The sequence below is a fragment of the Ambystoma mexicanum genome, chromosome 4q, assembly GCF_040938575.1.
Source record: "Ambystoma mexicanum isolate Mex_15411 chromosome 4q, UKY_AmexF1_1, whole genome shotgun sequence".
Classification (NCBI taxonomy): Eukaryota; Metazoa; Chordata; class Amphibia; order Caudata; family Ambystomatidae; genus Ambystoma; species Ambystoma mexicanum.
Window position 1 is genome coordinate 973005980 of NC_090928.1, and position 26549 is coordinate 973032528.

Genomic DNA, 26549 nt, shown 5'->3' on the forward strand with positions numbered 1-26549 from the left:
GTTTCAATGGAATGGGGTACCTCCGAGCCAATTTTGGTTCCCGCATTGATTGATTGCGGAGCTGCGGGGAATTTTGTAGACACCATTTGGAAGAATGACAAGAATATACCATGCTCCCTTAAGACCATTGCTGTTCCAGTAGAATCTGTTGATGGAAGTCCTTTGACTTCCGGTCCTATCCGGGAACAAACAAGACCTATTCAAATGAAGATTGCTTCTCATCAAGAGACCATCGTATTCGATGTCATTCGCACAGCACATTATCCCTTGATATTGGGTTTACCGTGGCTTAGAGCCCATAATCCATACATCAATTTGAAGGCCGGCACAATTTTTCTAGGATCTGAACATTGCCTTACTCATTGCCTTTCTGGTGGAGCGTTGGGGTTCTGTTCTACACACTCCGTCCAAGAAAGGAATCGCACTACTTCGATGTTACATAACATCCAGGAGATCCCTCCTGACTACCAAGAATTTCAAGTAGTATTTTCCAATTCAGAGTTCGCTGAATTACCTCCCCATCGTAGAGATGATTGCGCCCTAGAACTAGATCCGGGTGTTCCAATCCCTTTTGGGCGCATGTATATACTATCAGCTCGTGAACGGGAAGTCCTAAAGGAGTATCTCCAGAAGCATTTACATAACGGCCTCATTCAGGAATCCACTTCTCCTGCCGGCGCCTCACTGTTCTTTATCCCTAAGAAGGATTCGACAGAACTCAGACCATGTGTAGACTATCGAGGTTTGAACAAGATCACCACTCCGGATCGCTATCCGATGCCATTAATCCCAGATATTCTTGAGGCAGTAAAGGGCGCCAAGATATTTACCAAGCTAGACCTACGCGGAGCTTACCACCTTATCCGAATCCGCGCAGGGGATGAATGGAAAACCGCCTTTCGTACTCCCTTGGGCCACTATGAATACAAAGTGATGCCATTCGGACTTTCCAATGCACCAGCTGTTTTCCAGCGTTTTATGGATCACATATTCTCGGATATCCTTCTACATACCGTCATTGTCTATTTGGACGACATACTGGTCTTTTCAGTTTCCATGTCGGACCATATCCGACATGTGAAGGAAGTATTGCAGAGACTGGAGGAGAATCATCTTTTTTGTAAATTAGACAAGTGTGAATTCCACAAGGATAGAGTGGCTTATTTGGGTTATATACTATCCGCCGAAGGAGTTGCCATGGATCCCAGAAAAGTCTCTGCAATAACGGAATGGCCAGTTCCACTGTGTGTTAAAGATCTGCAGAGATTCTTAGGATTCGCCAACTTTTATAGGCGTTTCATTCCTCACTATTCGGAGAAGATTCTTCCTATGACGGCTCTCCTTAAGAAGAAAGCAAGGTTCCTTTGGTCAGACAGGGCTCAAATAGCCTTTGGGAGTCTCAAGGAAGAATTCACCAAGGAACCTATACTCCTGACCCCTGACCAAAACAAGAAGTTCATTGTAGAATCGGACGCCTCACATCATGCTGTAGGTGCCGTTCTACTGCAAGAAAATGAACAAGGAGACGAGTGTCCTGTGGCCTATCTGTCTAAGACACTCTCCCCGTCGGAGATCAATTACTCGGTCCTCGAAAAGGAATTATTGGCTATTAAGAGAGCCTTTGAGGAGTGGCGACATCTGTTACTAGGGGCCAAACATGCCATCGAAGTACGAACCGATCACAGCAATCTCCGAGCCTTACAATACTCTCAAACACGAAATAGTCGCCAAGCTCGTTGGGCCCATTTTTTTTCACCCTATGATATCATCTTCTCCTTCATACCAGGAAGAGTTAACCTCAAGGCAGATGCATTATCTAGAAAGGATTACAACTCTACCACTCCTTTCCGTTCCGAACCTTTGTTTCCCAAAGCCAGATTTTTGCAGGAAATCACCACCTTTCTTCAACTAGTAGCTATGGATACCTCTCGATTTATACGGACCAATCCTCGGTTTGCCGCTCTCTGGAGGCTTAACTCATCTCAAGGATGCTTCTATAGAAACAAACGGTTATTCATTCCCTCCGAAGAATTAGGAAAAGTGGTACTTCAACTCTGTCATGATTCTCCAATGGCAGGACATCGCGGTATGGCTAATACCAAGGAATTGATTCAACGCCATTTTTGGTGGCCAAAGATGAGCAGAGACATCAGAGACTATGTATCGGCATGTGCCATGTGTTTACAAACAAAGACCCCTCGATCTGCCCCAGTGGGTCTCCTATCGTTGATGCCGATTCCTGATCGACCCTGGCAGATAATTTCGACGGATTTTATAGTCGAACTCCCTATCTCGGATGGTTGTACAGTAATCATGGTGACAATCGACTACTTTACGAAGATGGCACACTTTATTCCTCTACCTTGCATTCCCACTGCAGCTCAGATGGCGAAAGTTTTCCTTTCACGGATCTTCAAGCTCCATGGGCTCCCAGAAACTATCATCTCCGATCGTGGTTCTCAATATACTTCACGTTATTGGCAACAGATATGTAAGAGCCTCAAAATTTCCTGAGCATTGAGTTCTGGCTTCCACCCTCAAACTAACGGCCAGACGGAACGGCTGAACCAGACATTGGAGGGCTATTTGCGCTGCTACATCTCTGCTTCACAGGACAACTGGGTTTCTCTATTACCATTGGCGGAGTTTGCCTACAACAACTCCCGCCATTCCGCTCTGGGTTCCAGTCCTTTTTTTTTGCTCATATGGATTTCACCCTTCTTGTTTTCCTACGGGCCTTCCTTCTTCATCACGGTTTCCAGATGTGGATAACCTACTTCAAGTCATCCAGACTGGTCATTTGGCGGCCAAATCTTCGCTACTTGAGGCTCAGGCAAGAGTCAAACGGTTTGCGGACAAGCACCGTTCTCCAGCGCCCTCCTTGAAGGCGGGTGATTTGGTATGGCTGGCCTCTCGTTTCTTACCACGGCATCTGGTCCCGTCCAAGCTGTCTCCTAAATATTTCGGACCTTTTCCCGTTCTACGGAAGTTGGGTTGCTCTGCTTTCAAGATCAGGCTTCCCCCTTCTTGGTCTCGGATTCATCCCGTGTTTCATGTGTCCCAGCTGAAGAAAGATGTGTGTGATCGATTTTCGAGATTGAGGAATACTCACCCTCCTCCGGTGTCTACCCCGTCAGGTCCTGAATATGAGGTGGCGGATATTTGTGACTCTCGCATCTTTCGAGGTCGCCTTCAGTTTTTGATTGACTGGCAGGGTTATTCCCCTGCTGACCGTTCCTGGGAACCTGCCTCTGCAGTGCATGCACCTGCTCTTATTCGCCGATTCTTCCGTAATCATCCGGGGAAGCCGGGGTCCCCTGCCCTTCAGAGGGGGCATACTGTCACGCCCCTGCGGAGACCATGGTCACTGTGGCATAGATGGTCTATTAGACGGATTGCGGCCATCTTTACTCCCAAGATGGCCGCCGCTACAGATGGTGTGGGTCTAGACTTACACAATGGCCGCGCGGTGGTAGGACCGCCCCCCGACTCCGGAGCCGGTTCATTAGATCCTGCGGACAACGCGCGGATGCGTTGCTACTCTTCAACAACAACGCTTCGTGAGTTCGATACTAGGATCTATTTACTTACTCGTTTGTTTGTTATTCCTTCTGTGTAACTCTACCCGTTTTTTCACTCACCTGTTTCCAGACTTGAATCCTTCTCTCAACGCTTGCATGACCTCCAAGACTCGAGTGGATTTCCCCTGCCTCACTCGTTACGAGCTTAACCTCACTGATCGGTTCGCTAGTGAGACTCCCTCCCTGGCGTGCGGTACGTGAGAATTGATATTCAGTCCCTAGTATATCCGAGGGTTAGAAAGAGACCAGAATTGACACATGATATTATCTTACCTATACAGAAGCAGGGATATGCAGGTTCCGATCCGCAGCATTGAGATATGAGAACCGTTCTCTTACCGGAACGTCCTCGAGGTTACTCCTGTCCGCGTCTCATCAGAAGACCTACAATACAGCTTGTTAGGTGGTACCCCCCTTCCAATCAGGTACTCCTCTTTTCCTCAACCCATATTCTGCCTTCTGGTTTCCCTGCTTCAACTGACCACTTTCCTCTGTCTTTATTCAGACGGCTTCGCTTCAGCGGATATTCTGGGTACCAAGAACCTCTCCGGACAGACGACATCTATCCAGTAGCCTTCGACACAGGGTTTTCTTCCCCAGAGGGTTTCCCTGGAGTCCTTCCCCTCCTTAATATTTGTATTTGAGGCGGAGGAAGGGTCTCAGGGAGGCACTCATTCTCTACCCCTGTGGGAAACCATTTCCGAAGAAGGAAACGAAGGAGGGAGAACGACTGGTGTTTATCTAAGGTAACCTTTCGGTTATTCAACCTTCTCGTGATTAGTCTAATTATTACAGGTTGAGAGTATTTCTCAGCAGAATGACCCAGTCTTAGCACGGGTCAGTTCTCCTGACTTGCACCTAACACCATATGTCTGTAGGTGCTCACAGTTATTAATTTTGCTCCTCCTTTTTCCTCATGTCAGCTTCCCATGCAGCATCGTGCTCGGGGACTATTACCACTACAAAAATCTACCGACTATAGGCTTCATCCACGAGTACTTTGACGTGGACCTAGACGTCTCCAGCCACTGATCAACTGGCGGGCCTTGTTCTTTTCTCTCTTCACTTCTTCCTGAGAAGACACTGCCCAGGTAATTTCCTTTCCTGACCAGATCTTGCCCAGCACTCTCCTTTGGTTCCCTTGGTCCCAACAAACATTTTACATTCATTGCTTCCATTGACGGTTACTTCCCTCCCTCAGGTTCCAACTGCCCTGTCCAGTGTTGATGACCAATGGACTATTAAGACACTCCAATGGACCCTCCCTTTTCCCCGCTTCAGCAACAGGCACCCGCCACCCAGCCTCCCACGGCTCGCATCCATTCCACCCATTCTAGGTAAGTTAATCATTACCACTCCAGCCTGTCCTGCCTCACCCGCTTGGACCTTGGCCTTCCGACCGGCGGGTAGCAGTCAGTGACTCTTGCATTACTCTTCCATAGGGGACCCAATGTCACAATCTGCTCTCTCTGCCCCCGATTTGGGGGGAGATTCATCAGAACTTTTCCCGAGACTTCCCACTCTACATGGAGGTTTGGTTGTATGTGGCTATGAGATTCACCCCAGACTCGACTAGGATCGATGTCTGTCTCCTTGACTAAATCCCTACTTTTGCATGCTAAGCAATTCTGTATAGATCCACCTCCATGTTTGATTTATTTCACTTCTTTATCCATTCTGGTGACTCATCCCCCTTTTTTCTTTCTTCCATTTTCTTTTTCCTCTCTCCCCTTTTCACCCACGCAGGGTCCTGCTAATTATTTCCCTGATGAAGGCGGAGTACATTCTCTTCACATGAAAAGTACTTATTTACCAATTCTGTTCCGCCGAAACGCTTTCTTCTACCAGAGGGGAAACAAGGTCCTTCACAGCAACATTTGTGGACCACCAGGACCATCTTGCTCATGTGGCATTTTCCACTGATGGGACCATGTCATCTATGTAAAGCACCCACATTTCATGTTGCTTATCTATTCCCCCTGTAGCGTTGGCAGACCCTATCCTGACACATAACATCTTCAGTTTTGGGAATTGATTCTAATCCCCATAGAATACTGCTTATTTACTCTATTTCTTATTATTTTGAATAGAGGTACAGTTGAACTCATCACTCTGTGTTTTTGCTTTCTGATTTAATCAAGCATCCCAGTGATAGATAACTGTTTTTTTGTCAATATTGAAAATTGTCTCACGTCTTTTTCGTTTGCGTATTCTTTTTGATGTACTGATTCTCATTTTTTTTTGTTTGAAAGTTTCCATACTCAATTTACAAATGGAAGATCTACATTTATGTTTTTGATTGTATATGCCCTTCCAAGTTGGATTTTATTATATGTACCATTTTCTGATGTAAAGTTTTAACATCAATCTTTCCGAATATCTGTTTATTGTCAAGGAGTGTTTCAGTACACATATTTGCATGCAAAATTGATAACCATTTAGGTTATGTGGTTCTAGACCAGGTGAACATTTCTAATTCATTTATATTTCACACTGGCTAACCCCGAGCATACCAGTACCCTTGTTTTGTTGAGATCAAAGTCATCTCTACAACAATCTGTGGAGAGAGGTATTGTTTCTGATATTGACCAATTAATCTTGTACCCTGATAATCTACTCACTTCTTCAAAAATGTTGTTAAGATAGTACAGCACTCACTGGGTTTAGTGAGAAGTATCACCATATCATCTGCATAAAATAGCAGTTTATATTCTTTTGTTTTGTGGAGTAGCACCTGGAGCGTTCCAAGTGCTGGATGGGATTACCACAATAACTAATTTCAGGCCCAAATAACCAGACAGACTCAAAGAATATGGCAAAATACTACTTTATTTTCATTTCAATAAAGTAGGGAAACCTTACAAGCATAATAAATCACAGCTCACAGACTTTGATTGCATTTCAATGACACAAAAGGCTTTATACCTCGATGTACGTCAGCTATGACATCATCCTACGTGGCAAACAGTAACAACCTATCGGTGGAGGGATTGGTTAAGGGAACATGTATACCTATAGTCTGCATAGATGTTAGTAACATCAGGCTGCCCCTTATCAAGTAGGCATGCCTTGAACTACCTCTATGTATAATACAAATAGAAGAATAACAGCAGAGGATAGGTTTCTGCAACAATGTATGGTCCACCATCACATAGGCCCTCATGATTGGTTGGCACTCTCTTCCAACCATGGACATCCTGCTTGTTAGCAGCATGTAAGCAAAATGAAACCCAGGTGCAGGGAACAACGTCAGACAACTGCCCACTTGACTAATTAACCTACCATCTCTCATCAGTTAGGCCCTAAACCAAGGCTTCTTCTTTGTAGTTGACCTTGCCGACTGTTCTCTTCCTCAGAAATTTAAATGAAATGAAAGTACATGGTTATCTTTGTTTGAAGCTTTATGAATAGGCCTCATTTCATGGTCCTGCGCGACATGTGAGGAGATCACGATTTTGTCCATTCTGGCCTCTTATGTAGTGCTATTTGATTCAATTTTATTAGGTGATATTACTCTCTTCGGCCTCTGGAGGCTTAGTTTCTCTGTCTTGCATATGCTTTCTGCTTATTTCATTGTTCAATACTTGGCACCCGCAAATGTTCACTCCTTTACCTAATGTAAGAGAAATATGTCCTGAGTACATGGCTTACCCTCTTGGACTCCTTTCAAGCCTTGAAGTTGCCTCTTGCTGCGGCATCCTTGATCATGAGCCAAACAAATATTCTTTGTTCTTGCACAAATCTGTATTTCCAGTGCTTGTCAGCTCTGCAGCCTTAGTTTTTCTCATTCAGGCTTCTCGCTTGCTATTATACGAAACCGACGTCCATTTTCCTAACATGGCTGCTTTACTCGCGCTATATTTTCTACGTTAGCAAGCTTCTATATGTCTTGTCTACCTTGCATTTTTGCGTATATACATCTACTATGTTTCTTGTTACTTATCTTCTCAGTGTATATGATTTCTTCGTATTCGCATGCATGTTCACTTTGTTTCTTCAGTCACATCTTCATTCTTTAAGTATTCATATATCGTTTCATTGCACCCGCTTTTTCTCTCTTCATAATGTCACTTTACACCTGTAAGACTTCACTTATAATTCTTCTATGTGTAGTGCTGTCTGCAGACTTCCTTCTACCACATCAGTTTGAGTGTACATTTGGTAGAGTTGTCATATCTTCGATGCAGTATTGGGATGATACCTGGTGTCAGGCACAGTGTCTTCTTGTTCCTTTTCCAATATGACCGAGGTGAGGAGGTGGGGTCTAATGACGTATAGATCTGCCTCTCTACATTCCCCCTTCTGGTCGAGTCTTCAACCACCTCCTCAATCTTCTTCACCTTTTCTGTGGTTTCTTTGGAATCCATATCTATGTCACCTGCCTCAGGTCACCTGTATTCTTTATGTGTTCATCCAAACTCCAGGTCATAATGCAGCAGGTGCTCATGGGTGGTCTCTTCGGTCGGTGTGTGCTCATCAGTCAAAGCATTCACGTTAATCATTACCTTAATTCCAATAGCTTTCTATGCTGTCTTCTTACAGTGTCCTTTGATTATTCTTATGAGACATAATCCCAGCAACACTAGTATTGCTCCCAACATATTGAAGGCATTTTCATCCAGGTTGGAACCCATGAGAACAGAAGTAAAAACCAATCTTCATCTTCGATCAAATCTACTTCTTCCACCATTTTCGTATGCAGAGTTGACAGCATAGTTATTGCCTCTGTTAGGGTTCCATTTTCTCCATCGTGGGCAGTTATGTATGAATAGTGAGATGGCCGGATTCTTGCGCACAAGCCTCCTTCCATTGCCTTAATTAAGTCCAAGAAATACCTGTTCTAGAGAGTTGTGAGTCTGATGGCCCTCAATTCTTCTCTAATCTTATTAAATCCTTTCATTGCTGTGTTCATTGTTTGTAGCAGCTCCCATCTGGTGATTTGGAACCACTTGGCTTTCGTTGAAGCTTGAAGTGTAACGCTCACCTTGTATCCACAAGGACACCCTTCGACTGGTCCGGAATGTTTCTGGGGACACCGCACCTTCTCAGGGAATCGTGCTGCCAGGGATCTGTTCTAGAAGACAGGAGGTGGAATTTAACTACCGTTCCTTCCATCGAACTCCCACCTCCCGGAGTTCCCCTTGCGGTTCCCCTTGGGACTTCTCTCACCTTGGTTTTCGTAAAGGTGCGCTCTCTGTCCTATGGCACGTCGTCAGTGGCACCGTTCCGCCGAGTTACTTCACTGGCGAGGGCCTGAAGTCCAGTCTGGCTGCGACTCCACTTCTTTTCAGGTAAGTCTTTTCGTATTAAGAATAATGTCTATATTGATTGATGCTCCAAATAACCTTCTCCACCTATCTTGCAGATGCTGACAGACCTCTAAAAGGTAAGGATGCACTGAATGCGGCGCTGTGAGCGTCCTTGCAAGTTGGCTAACCTGTGCTGTTGTTCCTTGCAGGTCGGAAGAATCTTGGAAGAGGAGATCGATCGAAACCCAAAGCCGATGGACGAGTTTGGGTGGCGGTGGCCTTTCTGGCGGGTTGGGTAAGTAAGCTCACTTGATGTCTTGTGCACGCCCTTCTTTCCAAGTATGTTGCCGGAGGAAGATGTTGATGTCCTGGAAGACTTCGGTTGGATGGTAGCTGAAGCTGGGCAGGTAAGGGTGTCTGTGGTTCTTGTCTTCTCTCGCCCGTGCAGGCCAGGATGCTGAGCAGGACCCGGTGAACGTCACGCTGCTAGAGCAGAATAACGCGAATCGCTTGCCTCGAGCTGGGCGTGGTTTAAATACTCAGCAGGTATCCCAGGTGCCTTCGGGGCGGGCCTCGCCCAAGGATGCTAGTCTGCTAGTTGCAGTTCACCATTGGTCCTGGTGGGGGCAGCCATGTTTGTCCATTGCCCATTGAAAACTGTATCTGGCCTGTGAATCTCATGCCAACGGCGCCAGGATTGACTGAAAGGGATCCGAGAGGGGCCAGATAGGACCTTTTGGGTCCCAACAACATATTGTGGTGATAAGGTCATGACAGCACTCCCCCCCCCAACGCCCCTCTCGGGGTGGTTCTCCTGTCCGGCCCCGGCTTGGAGGGATACTCTCGATGGAAACGCTGAAGCAGGCGTGGAACATGGATGTACTCGCTGGGCTCCCATGTCCTGTCCTGTGGTCCGTATCCTTTCCAGTCCACTAAATATTAGAGTTTAGTTCTCACATACTTGGAGTCCAGAATGTCCTTTACTTCATATTCGGGTTGATGACAGGTCCTGGTGGAGTGGTTATTCGAGTTCCCGCATGACGGGTTTCAGAAGAGATACGTGAAACACTGGGTGTATCCGCATGTGGGCTGGCAGTGTCAGTTTTACACCTGCTGGATTAATTATGGATTCACGAGGGTATGGTCCTAAGAACCGTGGGCGAAATGTCTGAGTCCCTTTTAAAGGTATATGCTTGGAGGCTAGCCACACCATACTTCCCACTTGGCGATGCTGGTCTGCATACCTTTTCTGGTGCGTCTTGGCTTGTTGCAGGTGTTCTTGCGCTCGAGTGAAGGCCTGAGAGATGGTCGTGTAGAGGGTCGTGACTGCCGGCATTTCTAGGGTCGTAGGGACGTCTAGCTCAGAGGTATGCGGATGTCTTCCGTACACCGCAAAGAACAGTGTTTGCCCAGTACTGCTATGCAGAGAGTTATTATAGGCGTACTCAGCGATCCATAAAAGGTCCTTCCAATCCCCTTCCACCTGGTGGAGCATGCAGCGTAGGTACTGCTCAAGAGTCTGATTTGTTCTCTCCGTTTGACCGTCTGTTTGGGGTGATGGCTAGTGGACAGTCGGATGTCTATTTGGGCCAATGAGCAACATTTTCTCCAGAAATTGGACACAAATTGGGTCCCCCGATCCGATATTAGGACTGACGGGAATCCATGCAAGTGCACTACATGTTCAAGGAAGGTTCTGGCGAGGCCGGATGCACTAGGCAGACCCTTGAAGGGGAAGAAGTGGGCCATTTTGGAGAACAGGTCCATGATTACCAGGATGGTGTTGTAACCCTGACATGAGTAGAGATCGGTAATAAAGTCTAATGATAGCGTGTGCCATGGGGCCGGCGGAATGTCCAAAGGTTGTAGGAGCCCGGCTGGTTTTTGCTTGGAGGACTTGTTCTGAGCACAGATACCGCAGGAAGAAATTAACTCAATTACATCCTTACACCACTTTGGCCACCAGTAACTTCTTTTCACCTTAGCCAAGGTCTTTGCAATTCCCGGGTGGCCTTCAATGAGGGAGTCGTGGTACCCAGAGATGACCTGTTCCTGCAGCTCTTTCACCGACACGAACAGTCGGTTCCGGTAGAAAGGCAATTGGTCCTTTACACAGTATTGTTCCCCTCTGGAACCCCATTCTCGAAGTTGCTCCTGGGTTAAAACTTGTCGGACTTCGTATTAGAGCTCATCCTGAGTCATGGTGGTTGTGATGCCTAGGATTCTGTCCCCCGGGATGATGGCCACGGGATCCAGGGGTACATGCGCCACCTCATCAGTGCCCATGCGAGAGAGGGCATCAGCCTTGCCATTTTTAACCCCTGGTCGGTACGTGATCACGTAGTCATACTCCGCAAAGAAAAGGGCCCAGCGTAGCTGGCGAGATGATTGAGCTTTTGCATCCTTTAAATATTGGAGATTTCGATGGTCAGTTATCACGGTGATGGTGTGCCTGGCTCCCAACAGGTAGTGTCGCCAGGCCTTGAACACGGCCTTAATGGCCAGTAACTCTTTGTCCGTGATGGCGTAATTGAGCTCTGGCGGCGAGAATTTTCGGGACCAAAAGGCTACTGGATGTAATTGGTCCATACGTGAGTCTCTTTGTGACAAAACGGCACCCATTGCCATACTTGGCGCATCCGTTTCCACTACATACGGAAGGTCTGAACGTGGGTGTCGCAAGATTGGTGCGGTGGTAAACCTCGTCTTGAGTTCCTGGAAGGCCTTCTCAGCTTCCTCTGTCCAACGAAATGTCTTGTTGCATTTTCTCAACAATGAAGTAATCGGGTGCACTATTTGAGAGAACCCAGGAATAAAACGGCGGTAAAAGTTTGCAAAGCCCAACATACTTTGGACCACCTTGATTGAATTTGGCGCTGGCCAGTTGAGGACGGCGTCGACCTTGTCAGCGTCCATTCGTATGCCCTTAGGTGAAAGGACAAAGCCTAGGCATTCTACTTCCGTTCCATGAAATGAACACTTCTCCAGCTTGGCGTAGAGGTGGTGTTCTCGGAGCTTGGTCAGGACTGCCCGTACATGCTTAACGTGTTCTTGCTCGGATGTCGAATAAACCAGGATTTCATCGATGTACACTAAGGCGCAGGCGTCGATGAGCTCCCTGAGAACATTGTTCATGAAGAATTGGAACGCAGCTGGGGCGTTACACAGGCCGAACGGCATCACCTGATATTCGTATAGGCCGTCTTCCACTCGTCCCCTTCTTTAATGCGCACTAGATGGTAGGCACCTCGAAGATCCAACTTGGTATGAATCTGGGCTTCCTTGACCTGGTCTAATAACTCTGGGATCAACGGCAGAGGATAATGTTTTTTGTTGGCGATTTGGTTCAATGCACGGTAATCTATGCACATTCTCAATTCTCCTTCCTTCTTCGGTACGAAAAATAACAGAGCCGCGGCCGATGACTTGGACGGGTGGATAAAACCGTTGGCGAGGTATTGTTTCAGGTATGTTTTCAGGCGTTGGTTTTCAGGTTCAGTGAGAGCGTAATTACGCCCACATGGAATCCGGGCTCCAGGTAGCAGATCGATCTGGCATTCGTAAGGCCTGTGGGGTGGTAACATATTTGCTTGCTCCTTTTGAAAAACATATTGGAAGTCCTGGTAGTGCATTGGCAGGGTAGCTACTCCTCCAAGGACGCCGACCATTCCCTCATGAACAGGAGAGCTTGCATGTTTCCCCTTCCATCCTTTAGGGTAGCAAGTGTGTGTGCAGTCGTGGGCAAAAACCAATTTGCGAGTTCGCCATTTGATCCGCGGGTTGTGTGCAACTAACCACAGCATTCCCAAGATTAACCGGAACTGCTTGATCAGATCGAAGGTGATGATTTCGCAGTGACCATCTTCGCACAGGAGGGTGTGTTCAGTGGTACATTCAGACACAGGGCCCGAGGCGATCTCGGTGCCATCAACGGTGGTTACGGTCTCAGTGGTTGACTTAGGGCAGAGTGGTAGCCCCATCTTTGCTGCAAGGTCCTGATCTATGTAATTCCCCACCGCTCCGCTATCAATATAGGCTTCCAGTGAGTGCATATTAGATGGTTGCTGATGGGTGATTAAGATCACCGGTAGAGCAAAATGGGAGGTCTGTAGTAGACCTTCCTCGCTCGACAATTGGACCCCTACAATTGCCGGGCTTGGCAGTTTTCCGACTCCTCACCGGAGGTCTCCTTATCCGTAGCTCCAACAGTTCTTCTTGGCGGCTTGACAGGGCATTCCTTAAGGAAGTGGCCGGCTTTTCCACAGTGCAGGCACAACTGCAACTCCCTCCTCTTTTCTCGTTCGGTTTTGGTCAAGGGAGGCCTGACTCCTCCTATTTGCATGGGTTCAATGGCACCTTCGGAACCTCGCAGGACTTGATCTTTGGGTCGCACGAATAAGGGGCGTGAATCCAGTTTACTACGGTCGTTTTTTCCTATCTTGCAAGCGCCGATCCAGCTGCAACACCAGGCTAATGAACTCGGCGCAATCCCGGGGTGGGTCCACCACTTGGGCCAAAACATCCTTTAACTCTCCTCGTAGACCCCGGTGGAACAAGGTAGTCCATTTGTCCTGTGGCCAATCTGCCCCAACCACCAGTCTTTTGAAGGTGGCAATGTACGCCAGCAGATCCTGACTCCCTTGACGAAGGGACAGGAGTTCATTGTCTAAAGCCTGTCCATGTTGGCATCGGACAAAGAGCTTTTCTAGCTCCTGTTGAAACCCAGCAAAGTCCTGTAACAGGGGGTCATCTCGGCTGATAAATGGCACCGACCAATCTGCTGCCGATTCCCGGCAACGGGGCTTGACCGGCTTGTGATTGAAGGAGCTGCCTGCCAAGGTCGTCAGTTCTTTCTTTGGCCACAATTAATTCTCTCTGCAAGGCATTAGTTTTTTGCCGTGCTGAGGGAACAATTGGGCCAACTGGTCAGTTTCCGAAGTTTCCATACCAGGCGCCCGCGTGGATGATTAAGTATGGCTTTGCGTTGTGTAACGCTCACCTTGTATCCACAGGGACGCCCCTCGACTGGTCCGGAATGTTTCTGGGGACACTGCACCTTCACAGGGAATCGTGCTCCTAGGGATCCGTTCTAGAAGACAGGAGGTGGAATTTAACTATTGTTCCTTCCCTCGAACCCCCACCTCCTGGAGTTCCCCTTGCGGTTCCCCTAGGGACTTCTCTCAACTTGGTTTTCGTAAAGATGCGCTCTCAGTCCTGCCGCGCTGGGCAGGGGCGTGTCGTCAGTGGCACCGTTCCGCCGAGTTACTTCACTGGCGAGGGCCTGGAGTCCAGTCCGGCTGCGACTCCACTTCTTTTCAGGTAAGTCTTTTTGTATTAAGAATAATGTCTGTATTGATTGATGCTCCAAATAACCTTCTCTGCCTATCTTGCAGATGCTGATGGCAGTGAGCCAATGCTGGTGGCAGAGCTCTAAATGTTAAGGATGCGCTGAATGCGGCTCTGTGAGCGTCCCTGCAAGTTGGCTAACCTGTGCTGTTGTTCCTTGCAGGTAGGAAGAATCTTGGAAGAGGAGATTGATCGAAACCCAAAGCCGATGGACGATTTCGGGTGGCGTTGGCCTTTCTGGTGGGTTGGGTAAGTAAGCTCACTTGATGTCTTGTGCATGCCCTTCTTTCCAAGGATGTTGCCGGAGGAAGATGTTGATGTCCTGGAAGACTTCGGTTGGATGGTAGCTGAAGCTGGGCAGGTAAGGGTGTCTGTGGTTCTTGTCTTCTCTCGCCCGTGTAGGCCAGGATGCTGAGCAGGACTCGGTGAACGTCACGCTGCTAGAGCAGAATAACACAAAGCGCTTGCCTCGAGCCAGGCGTGGTTTAAATACCCAGCAGGTATCCCAGGTGCCTTCGGGGCAGGCCCCGCCCAAGGATGCTAGCCTGCTAGTGCAGTTCCCCATTGGTCCTGGTGGGGGCAGCCATGTTTGTCCATTGCCCATTGAAAACTGTATCTGGCCTGTGAGTCCAATGCCAACAGCGCCAGGATTGACTCCAAGGGATCCGAGAAGGGCCAGGTAAGACCTTTCGGGTCCCGACAACATATTGTGGTGATAAGGTCGCGACAGAAGTCCTGGCAGGAATATGGCTGTAAATATTACTGCCGTCCTATCGAACAATTTGTGCTCATCTGGAATTCCATGATAAGCTTCTATTGATTTTGCAAAATAATTGTTCTCTCTCTTCTGTCGGACGAGGTTGAGCGACCTCTTCTTCCTTTGATGTGCATCCATTTTCAGAAAGTCAGTGATGTAAAGATCACTTTGGAGGATCACCAATGCAGGAACATGTATTATCAATATAGAACATATTCCGTCCCAACTTTTAAGTAGCTTTATATAAGCTTTAGATCCACAGGCCCAATAGTAGTCCATTATCACGACGGGGCCTCCTGTCATTCCTGGCACATCAATTATTTGCTTGCAGTCTTTATTCTCTCCAACTATGGTCAGACCCCTGTTTCTGAAACATAGGGCCTCATTATGAGTGTGCCGGTCTGGAAACAATGGTGCCGGTAAGCCTACCGGCACCATCGTTTCCGGCCCAGCACACTACGACTCTGACCTGGCGGGCGGAAGGCACCCGGATGCAGAGTTTCACTGAAGCACTGGCACCGTTATTAACAGTGCCCGTACTTCCGTGGTCCCCATTCCATAGGACTCCATGGGAATGGGGACCTTCAGAATTACCGGTGCCTGACTTTCCGGCCACCGGGGTCGGGGTACCCCGGTGATACCGGAAAAGTCAGGCGCCTGTAAAATTCCCAAGTCCGGCGGCAACCTGACGGTTTTACCGGCATGTTTACCGCCGGGCTTGTGTTGAGGCCCAAAGTGTTGCATTCTTTATGGCCATTATGGATACAGGTCCTGCTTCATCTTCAACCCATGTTAGCAACTTGGCCCAGTCCTTAAGACATTTGTCATTCACTATTTGCACTACCTTCAACGGTACTGTCATCAATAAGTGTGCACTGTATCCCAACATTCCTGCTTCCCAACCTGTACTGGTGGTTACTGTGAAAAACCTGAAGGTGTCTCGCCCGCTAGTCTCCGGGGATCTATCATCCAGGTGGCCAGGACACGGCCATTGCTACTGGTTCCAGTTCCTGGGGGTGGACCAGTGCGGGAGGATCACCTGTATGGGGGGTCCTCTGGCCGTGGAAGTGGGACACCGACAGGTGAGACACGGTATCCCCTTCCCTATAACACCTTTTCCCCATCCTAACCTGTAGGATATTCAGAAGTTCTACCCCCCACCTTTTCCAAAACAAACACTGTCCTATACTGTGACAGACAATGGACTAACACCAGAGCCGTTTGCCTGACATGTCCCAACACAAGGGTCAAGCAGAGTCAGGCAATTGACCATAACTACACACACCTGACGGCCCCTTCCCATCCCCACAAGGATAAAAGGTGGAGCACAAAAGCACACTTCGAGCAAGGCCGAACGCATGAGGAAGCAGCTATTCCTGACCGGCAGTTTAAATGGAGGAGAAAGGCAGAGAGACCTGGAGGGAAGACAAGGAGGGAATTGCCCTTGCCCTTTTCAACTCAGATTCGCAAATCCTCTGAAAGGGAAATCAAAAGACCGGGAAGATCAGCTGGCATGTGTTGTGGCAGGTGTCACCGGCACACAGGGCCCTCCTGCGCTGATAGGCAAAGCGGGGAGAAGCGCTTGCTGTCAGTGTGCCGTCCTTGACTCCCGAGACAAGAAACTCCAAAAGTTCAGCACAGCCAGTGAGTTGAACACAGATAGTAAACCAAACTGGGCTGGGCCCAAGGTTGCAGGCGGCAACGTTGTTGAACCAACAACTTGTGTAAATTGAACTTTAAAGAAACCACAGTAAAAGGTTCTGAAGCAGAGTGGTCCAGCATCGCGGGGGTGCTCATTTGAAGGACTCTGACTGAAGCCTTTGGGTTGTGTTGTTTTGTTGAAACTACATTGCAAGAGGCCGTAGGAGAGGCTGGTGTGAAGTGTCAAAGTGGTGCTACGAGGGTCGAGCAAAACCCCTCGTACACTTCAAAGTATTTGACACATTGGAGAAAACTGATTGTACTGTGAAATTGGCAAATGTGAACCCGACAGAGGGATGCCTGCGGATTGGGGATAAACAGTGATATACCCGTGAGCATTGTAGTGACAAGTTTGAACCCGGCTGAGGGATGTCCACAATGGATAGTCGTTTAAAAAGACATTGAGACTTTTGAATGATACAATTCTGAGTGAAAGGGTGTAGTGAACCCGATTGATGGAGGCCAACGTTGCAAGAAGGATCACAGCCCGGCTGAGGAGGTTCCAAGGGGCGAAGAGCAATCGCCCAATGTGAAAGATTACCAAACGAACTTTTGTTTTGTTTATTGTTTGTGGTTCAGCAGGCCTTCTAAGGTAAGAGACTTTGCAGGAAAGAGACTTGGCCCTAGCAGGTCCTGGCATCGTTGAAAGGAACTGTATCCTTGTGCTGGTGAGGCCCAGGAATGTGCTGTGCTCAAAGGTCTTGCCTTTTCCTGTGCTAAAAACGTTGGTCAGGACCATACCATCCTGACTTATCATTTGGTGAACATTTCTTTCTTTTCTTGAGAACATTATCCCCCACTATTTTGCAACTTACTTGTAAGGATTTGCAATTGTTTGTATTAGTACAGGACCTTTTTATTTGACAAGACGCCACTACGATTGCCTTATCATTCTTTGATGGTAGTAGCTTGCTCCCATCTTAGATTTAGATTAGCCGTTTTTCTCAGCCATTATACAGTTTAATAAACACCCTTGTGATCACTTGTGTCTGTCTTTACTGTTGCCACCATGAGTCCATTACACTACTTGTCCATATATCAATAACTGAGGTCTCTTCCAGCATCCTGGTAATCCTCTTCCTATGCATGCTGCTACATGGCTCAGACACTTTGCTTCATGTTTAGGTATTTCTCTTGTTATAAATGTTCTGACTGTGCTCATGGCATGGGGGATAGGAGAACATAGCAGCTCTCATCTGACATTCTCCTCCCCAGCTCACTCATGTACTGATAGCACATGTTATTTTTTAAATGGGCTGAGTTATCGAGGTACGTATTGATATTTATTTAATTGCTCGAAACGGGTTGTGCATTAGAGAAACATACCAACAAATAGGCAATCTGCCTGAAGTTTAGAGAAAGTATAAATATATGGACTGAGAGAAAAAATCTCTTTGAATTAATTGGGAAAGAATTCACAGATGAACAGTTTATTTTCTTCAAAAAGTTGCAGAACTCTTGTCTGGTAATTGCATCACTCAAATTTAAGCACTAATAAGCATGAAGTAATGCCATATTGTTGAATGTTCTATGTTTTGAATATTGAAAAAGCCATATAGCGATAGCTATTAAGAGCATATTTATACTTTTGTGTTTGAATCATTTAAAAAAATGTACCCAATTGCAATCTAAGTGTGGTAGAAAATGACTTTGCATGTATACATGCCCAAAAGTGTGCACGCAGTCAAGGTCATTTTAGCTGAAGTGATCCCACAAATTGTACTATTATAGAAATCTGTCAGCTTCTGACTGAGATTTTTTCCGTTTATAGAGTGCCTTGGTTTTAGTACTTTTTAGTTCTTGAAGAACATGAGTGAACCATAGATTTAGTTCCCTGATTACTATTTTTTTGTTAGAGATAGGAGCTACGGTATTGACTGCGTCTCGGAGAGTAACTTGGTAGGCTGCAGTAATATCTTTGACCAAAGAGTCGTCTTTGATCATGCTATTCAGGGTATTAATCCATGGATCAAGAGCTCCAGGCGTCGGTTTTTTAAGGTTTCTGCTACACATAGTACGGAGAGCAGGTTTCTTATTATCGATGATTTTATCTGAAGCAATCTCAAAATAAATGAAAAAGTGATCGGACCAGGGGCAGGGACTCACATCTAAGCTGGTAGGGGTGGTATTACGACAGGCCAGCCAGTCCTGATAATGTTCTCCAACATCCCTCTTGACTCAGTTAATGTGCTTGGAAATCTCAGGGAAAATATCACTTGTGCTTTTATTAAGGATGGAAAGAGATGTCTCATTGTTGGATACTACATTTAAATTATAAAACATGATTTCAAGAAATGCTATAAGCATAAGGAAGTAAAGAGAATACATTGTACAAAATGTAGCTACAAGACGTATTGCAAAATAATTCATGTATCGAATTGTATCCTGTGCAGTAAGTGGCTTTCTTGCTAGCAATGTGTATCTTAAATACTGGAAGATTCCCATTTTCTTTTATCAACATTCAGTTCCTGTCTCGTTTATAATAATCACACGTTTTATAACAGAAATTGTAATATGATTGCAATGATGATTCTGAAAATAATAGGACTATTTTTAGGATTTCGGATAAAAGTGACAATATTAACGTATCGTTCACTAGAGCTGTATAAAATCAAAGTATGTATACAAAAACGTCATACATAAATGTGTGCAACATTACAGGCAACATAAAGTGTCATGTGCGATCTTCGTGTTCTGTTTTCAAAGCATTGTCTTTAGCGTAATAGAAATAGTTCTGTGAACACTGCAAAGTTCAAATTGTTTTTACTGCATTTGGTCTTTGTTGGCTATTGGTAGCCGATCTAGTCTGCATTCGCAGAACTTCTTCTCTTGCTTCACTGTCAGCGGGTGCGGGAGGCGTAAGGGTCTCTCCTTTGTAAAGATTTACATCTTTCAGGTGCAACCAAGCTCTTCTCCCTTCGATGTTCACAGCAGTGGGAGTGACTCCCTCTACTAGGTACAGTCCTTCAAAACGGAGATTGTTCCAAGTGCAAACGAAACTCCTAACAAGCACTTGGTCACCAGGATACAAATTAGGTTGCTTCAGCAATTCTATAGGATCGACTGTTTGGCTGTCTTCTTCAATCTTCTTCGACCCTTCCCTCCGATTTCTGATCTGTTGATAAATAAAAGAAACACTAGTGGTCATATTTGTCAAATAATCGTGCATCTCATCCCCTAATGTTTTTGCTACACCATGGGCATTGGTTTTTAGTCGAGTGGGAAGAGCAAGAGGTACTCTCATGCGGCGTCCAGTCACCAACTCATGAGGCGTTAAGTGGTGATCTGAACCAGGCTGCTTTCTCAAAGCAAACAAGGAAAGGTGTAGGCACTATAGCCATCCCTTCTTCAAAGTCATCTTGATCTTGGCTATCCTTTGCAAAGTATGTCCTGCTGTGAATTTCTGGCCAACAATGCAGTTCACACTAAATTGTGCAATGTGTTCTAACAAGTTTGGCGAAAAACAGTCTTCTGCAATCATGGCAGAAAGATTCTCTTTGGTTGAATGCACAGGATAGTGAAGCTCATCCAGCGCAACTCTCAATAATGCTAGAGGCATGACTGGCTTTCTAGTGCAATCATGTCTCCATATAGCCTGTGTGGGGAATAAAGAAGACACGCGTCTTTTTCATAAATCCTGTTCTTCTTTGTAGCTCAATTAACTGTACAATGGATAACATATTAAAAACGTCCATCATCATGCAACGTTCTGACATTTGCTTATCATCTTCTTCAAAATTAGAAATATTTGGGAAATATGCTGCTCTTTTGGCTTTAACATCTGCGGCTTCGTTACTTTGAAAAATAATGTTTGCTCTCTTAGTATGGGCTGCGCACTTCACCACGGCGATAGCTAATTGGAGTGTTAATACTTTAATAAGCTTGTCCAGTAGCAACGCATGTTGCACTGGTGTGCTGTCTGCGCAGAGGAAACCCCTCCTCTTCCAGCGTGACAATCCTGCATGTACGGTTGACGTCACATTGGCAGAGTCAGAGTACACATCACTTCCTCATATCTCTGGAGTGCAGTTATAACTGCAACGAATTCTGCAGCCTTTGCAGAACAATGTGAAGGCAAACGTGCACGTCACTACCTCAAATTCACCATCATGTTTTAACTTTACTACTGCTGATCCTGTATGTCTTTCTCCTGTCGTTTGATCAATTTTTGAAGAACCATCAATGAATAGAATTTCCCCCCTCAGAGAGTATTTTCTCTAACATGGGGAATATCGTCATAAAACTCTGTATACGTTGTGCAGTCATGTACATAGTCCTCCTTCCCTACTGGTTCTGCTGTGAATGTCTCTGGATTCACCACTCTACATCAAACAATTTGATAGCTGGGTTTGAAATAATCACTTTGTACCCTGGCGCTCTTTGTGCAGTCAATGTGCTTTTGGGTTTCTCCAAAATGACAAATAAGGAATGCTCGACGAATAGCGAAATTGAACACTCTATTGTAATGATTGCTGCTTTTTCAATCGCGAAAACAGCAGCAGCTAACACTTGTTCGCATGAGTAATGCCATTTCATTGCTGGGTCTAAAATCCCACTACAGTAGGCTAATGGTTTATGTCCATGTCCTAATGTTGTCTTCTGCGTGAGGACTGCCGTCATCACTTGAATTTTTTGAATGCGAGAATAAGTAAAATTCCTCATTATAAACCGGAATCCCTAACACCCCCTGTGTACAAATCGCCCCTTTTAATTCCTTGAATCCTTAAGTCATCGCATCTGTCCATGTTATTTCACTTTTACCTATCTGTGCTTTCTTGAGTCCTTTTAAAAGTGGTCGGATATATGTGCTGTAAACAAAATCTAGGCCCTACAATAATTAAATAAGCATAAAAATTGTTGCATTTCGCTTAATGTCTCAGATTTTGGGGTTTTCATTTTCACTTCTGCTCTCTCAGGGGTCACTTTTTTCCCTTCTTGAGGGATTAGCTGTTCCAAGGGGACGAAGGATAGCTCAGGGGAAACACGTTTGTCTTGGAAGTAGGACAACGCAGCGTAACACAGGTTCCAATACCGGTCTCGCGCTTAGAAACCACTTGCTGGTATTAAGCACGTTATAAAAGAACAATTATAATTATGGGGCCTCTTCCTGGCAGTATTGGAGTTTCTCTATGTCTACTTTATATCCTTTATCTCCTAGTAATGTCATTAGCTGAAGTGAATCTTCTCTGTATCTTTTTTCTGTCTCATGGCATATTAATATGTCATATACGGACTTATTGTGCTCTCGAGTTCTACGTTACCTAGGCCCATCTGAAGACCCCTATTAAAGATTCATGGGGACTCACAGTACCCCTGAGGTAATCTTGTATGTTTTCAGCGCTGATTTCTATATGAAAACAAAGTCAAATCTTGTGAGTCCTCATGAAGGGGAATTGAAAAGAAAGTGTTTTTTAAATCTATAACTGTCAAATATTTGACTTAAGCTGGGATATTGCATAATATCGTAGCTGGATTCAGAACCAGCGGAAACTCTGCTTGAACAATATTATTTAGAGGGCGCAGATCCTGAATAAATATCCACGACGCCCCGGTTGATTTCTTCACTGGGTAAACAGCTGTTGGAGAATTGGAAAGGTTTGCACTTTGTGTGCCATACCACAGACTGGGGTGTGGACACGTCATCATCGTCATTTCTGTCACTTTCGCAAATTACTACAAGTATAACAATATTCATGGTAAATGGGATAAGTGTTACATTTAGGTTATTTTGTGTAGAGGTGATACATTTGTAGATATGCATGCAGGCAGAAATAGAACGATGAAACATTGTCACACGGAAGGCCCCTCCCCATTCAGGTGAAGCAGGCGATCAATGTGTGCACGTGGAGTTTAGCTGTATGGATGGCGGTCATGAGAGGAGATCATAATAGGTATAAAATGCACACATAACGGTATACATGTATGGGGAAGTATTTTCCAAATTTAGTAAAAGATTTGATATATATGAGGTGTGGTTGCTTTGTGTATCATGGGTCTCCATGTTGTAGATTAATTAGAAGCGTGTTTTCGCAATCACGGCAAAGGCTTCCAAAGGGCTGTCAGCAGTCAGGGAACAGGTTTTGTAAGTTGGTCAACGGGGTGGCTGTGGTCGGTTTGCAGATGGCTCAGGGGCTGAAGGGCTAAGGGAAGATATGATCTCTGGTAAACAGGAGAGCACATTGTTATAAGGGATAGGCACCTTGTGAACTCGCATGAGTATTTGGAACAGGTGGATTCTCCAAGAGTACTTGCAGGGATCAGTAGTAATACATTTCAGAAGAGCGATTTGTTGTCAGGGAGTGGGCGGTACTCATGTGAATAGGAAAGGTCAGTAGTAATAAAAATCAGACACCTGACAGGTTTGTGCAATGCGATTAGCAAACACAAATAGGTCAAAAGGGAATCTACATGTCTTTCTCTTGTCAGGTATTTTTAGGGTAGGTCTGTGTGCATCATTAATAGGAATTCTGTTATTGTGTAACTAAGAGGCAAGGCTGCCACCAAATATGGAGAGGTTTTGGGAAGGGGTGTGTTAGAAATGTAAACCTTGTAATTATATGTTTTTAGGGGATTGTGTCATAATGTCTGTGTCCCACTGTGTAGATTTCTCTGTACAGGTCAACCAATCATGTTTGGGGGGATACCTTTGTAACGGTATCTGGGTGAGTGTGTTAACTGTTACCAAACTGTATATAATATGTATTCTTTGTGTGGTTCAGGGAGACAAGGGTTAGTGTGACTGGTAGATGTCATCTAAGCCCCCTCCAGGCCATCTGTACTATAAACTTGCTTTATTGACAAAAGGCGCACTTACTAATTCTAGAGGTGGGCCTAATTTGTGTAAAGAGGCAGAGCTAAAGGTCCACGACTACAATTTGGCGAGCCAGATAGGAGCCTTAGGCTCTTAGAAAATATTGGGTGTCTCCCGTTTGTCCAGCTCGACTGTGGTCCTTCTATGCAGGGACCAGCTTCTGCGTGAAAAAGAAGTGGTTTGCAGGCACCAAGAGGCCTGTCTGGTATACGAGGCACATGTTCCGCAGCCCAGCTGTGAAGCAGAAACGATTGGGGGAGCACCAGTTCGGAGTGCTTTGATTTTGATGTACAAGTATGTGCCTCTTTGTCAGGTACACCAATTGGGGTGTAATAGGAGACAAAGGAAAGAGGGTTTTTTAGGTAGGGCAAGAAATGTGTTATTTTAGAGGTGTAGTCTTTCAGCACAGTGTGTTACCCATGGGGATAGTCTCAATACCCTTCAGGTTGCTTGTCTGGTTGGCTGAAGCCCTCACTTCAGAGTGAGGTGGCATTTTACGGTTAGACCACCCATAGATACCTTTCTGAGGCATAGCTTAGTAAGGCCTTACTTGCACAAATTGCACGGGCGGACCCCGTACCTCGAGTATCTTGGTTAGTCTTACGTAGTGTGGGTCTCCTCTGGTAGTTTCAGGGAAGATGGCTCTGTAGTAGAAAGGGCCATACTAGTGAAAAGAGGAAGAGATACACCGATGTTGTAGTGGAAAACATTTGTCCTCCTTCTATGTTCGAGTAAAGGTGGAATCTCAAAGGAATGGAAAGGATTTGGGCCAGCGTGTTTTAATAAGATGTTGGGGCTCATTACGAGTCCAGCAATAGTCATGCCGGTAAAACCGGCAGGCTGCCGCCGGACCAGTAGTAATTTACTGGCGCCAGACTTGCCGGATTAACCAGGGCATTGCAACCCCGGTGGTCCGGTAAATCCGGCACCGGCAATTCTGTTAATCCCAATTCCCGACTCCACGGGAATAGGGACCACGGAACTCCCGGCACCAATAATGGTGCCAGTGCTTCCGTGAAAGACCTGGCAGGCAGAATGGCACCCGCCAGCAGACTTGTAGTTTGCTGGTCTGGAAACAATAGTGCCGGTAAGCTTACCAGCACCGTTATTTCCGGACCGATAAACTTGTAATGAGGGCCATTGTCTTTTGTGCACAGTTGAGGAATACAGTCAGTTATGATAAAGAAGTGAGTGCAGAGAGTGAGTGTGGGGAAAATCTTTTAAGGGATAAAAAAGGGATTTTGGGGTAGTAATTATTGTGTTTACAGGTTGGGTTTTCAAGATTTTTGGGGATTTTTTTGAAACATGGAAACTCCATTGAATCATTTATGTCAAGTGCTCCCCAGGCATAACATAAAAATGTTGAAATATGAACTGGAATGGTTGAGGGAAACGAAGGGCAAAATGTCTAAACTGTGGCCTAGGGAGGGGTCCTATGATAAGGATATATAAGAAAATCTGTGTACTTTCTTAGGGACCAAAAATAAGGGTTCGAAATTGGACAATAGACTAAATATCTTGGTGCTATGTAGGCTATATGAGAAGGACCGGAAGGCCCAGAAGGTTGTGGCTATGGAAGAAGGGACAAGGAAAGAATGTATAGAAGTTTTTTCTGCACCACCCCCTTATGGGTGCTATCCTTTGTCGCCCTCAGAAGGGTATAAAAATCCAGAGTTTGAACCTCCATATTCTCCAGTGACTACTCAGTGGTTACGAGATGGTCAGGGGTAACACCCCTGTTAGCACCAATTTTCGAGAGACTGGAGTATGAGGGAAGCAGAAGGGTAACGCCTTTTTTAGTAAAGGTTGTTGGTGAGCCCCGAATGGAAGAGGAAAGGGGTGCTCCCATGACAAGTCTGCCTACCGTGGCCGCTGTGCCTCGCAGGGTCAAACCCATCGGGCACAGTGGCTGTGGAAGGCAGACTTGTGGTTTGCCGGTCCGGAAACATGCAATGAGGCCCACCGTCAGATTCTCGTACAGCTAGATAAATCTGTCATAAAGCGAGTATGTGTGGACATGGAAAAAGAAAGCACCTGCTACGGCAGTCCCGAGGGTGTGGATCAGAGAATGTGATAGAAGGGACAGAGGAGATGACTGGGAGACAGACAGTGTCCAAGGAAGACAGGAAGCAGAGGCTACGCCTCCCACTCTACTAAGGATTCTGCAAAATACGCCATGGGGTCTTCAGATGCGCTGTGGAGCCCGCAAGGCTGTAGGGAGAGGGCGAGGACAGATAGGGGCAGCCCTAGTAAAGGCAAAAGTGACTCAATATCCACTACTCCAGAAGGGTCAGGGGAGGATTATGTCCTGCGGTTACACATGGACCAGAATAACTTAATGAAGACGGATTTATGCCCTAGAAAAACAAACTGCCGGTGTCATGTTGGCAAATGGGGACATGAAAAACCTTTTCACTGCCTTGTTGGGGGAACGGGCAGACGAGCTGTGGAAGAAAGCGGGGTATCCGGAAAATTCAATTAGACACAAACACCTATGATGGAGTGGCTTTCCATAACTATAGGGCACATGTTTGGGGAGCACGGAGGATAATGTATCCTGATACGTCAGACATAAATTTCCATTTTGGCAAAAACAGTGAAGTTAGATGAGGATCCTACTGCCCACATTCAGTTGATTCAGGAGATGTGGAGGCCAGAGACTGGAGAAGCATGGGATAAAAATGTGGCTACTTTTTATCATATGTTGAAAAAGGGACTTCCTAAGGAAGTACAGCATGACCTAGACAAGGTTGTAGGGATAGAGGCGAAGAGTTGGCAGGAGATACAGGTGCACATTGTGCATTTTTGTAAGAGTCGACAGGAAAAGGAGAGTACGGATCAGGCACAAAAGGCTGAGGCCAAGCTGGTCTAGAAAAAAATGGTGAAGATTTGTTTAGAGGGTGCAATGATAACCAGCCCCATAGAGGGACAGCAGGGACAGTTGGGACAAGGACAAATAGACTCTAGAATGGGACAAGCATGGAGGGACGGGTATGTACCTGGACCAAGACTGATGAGAGGACTTCCACAGGGTAGGGGAGGATTTTCGTGAGGCGTTGGGTCATTCAGCAGATTTGGAAGAATGGGGCCTGGTACAGTGCGCC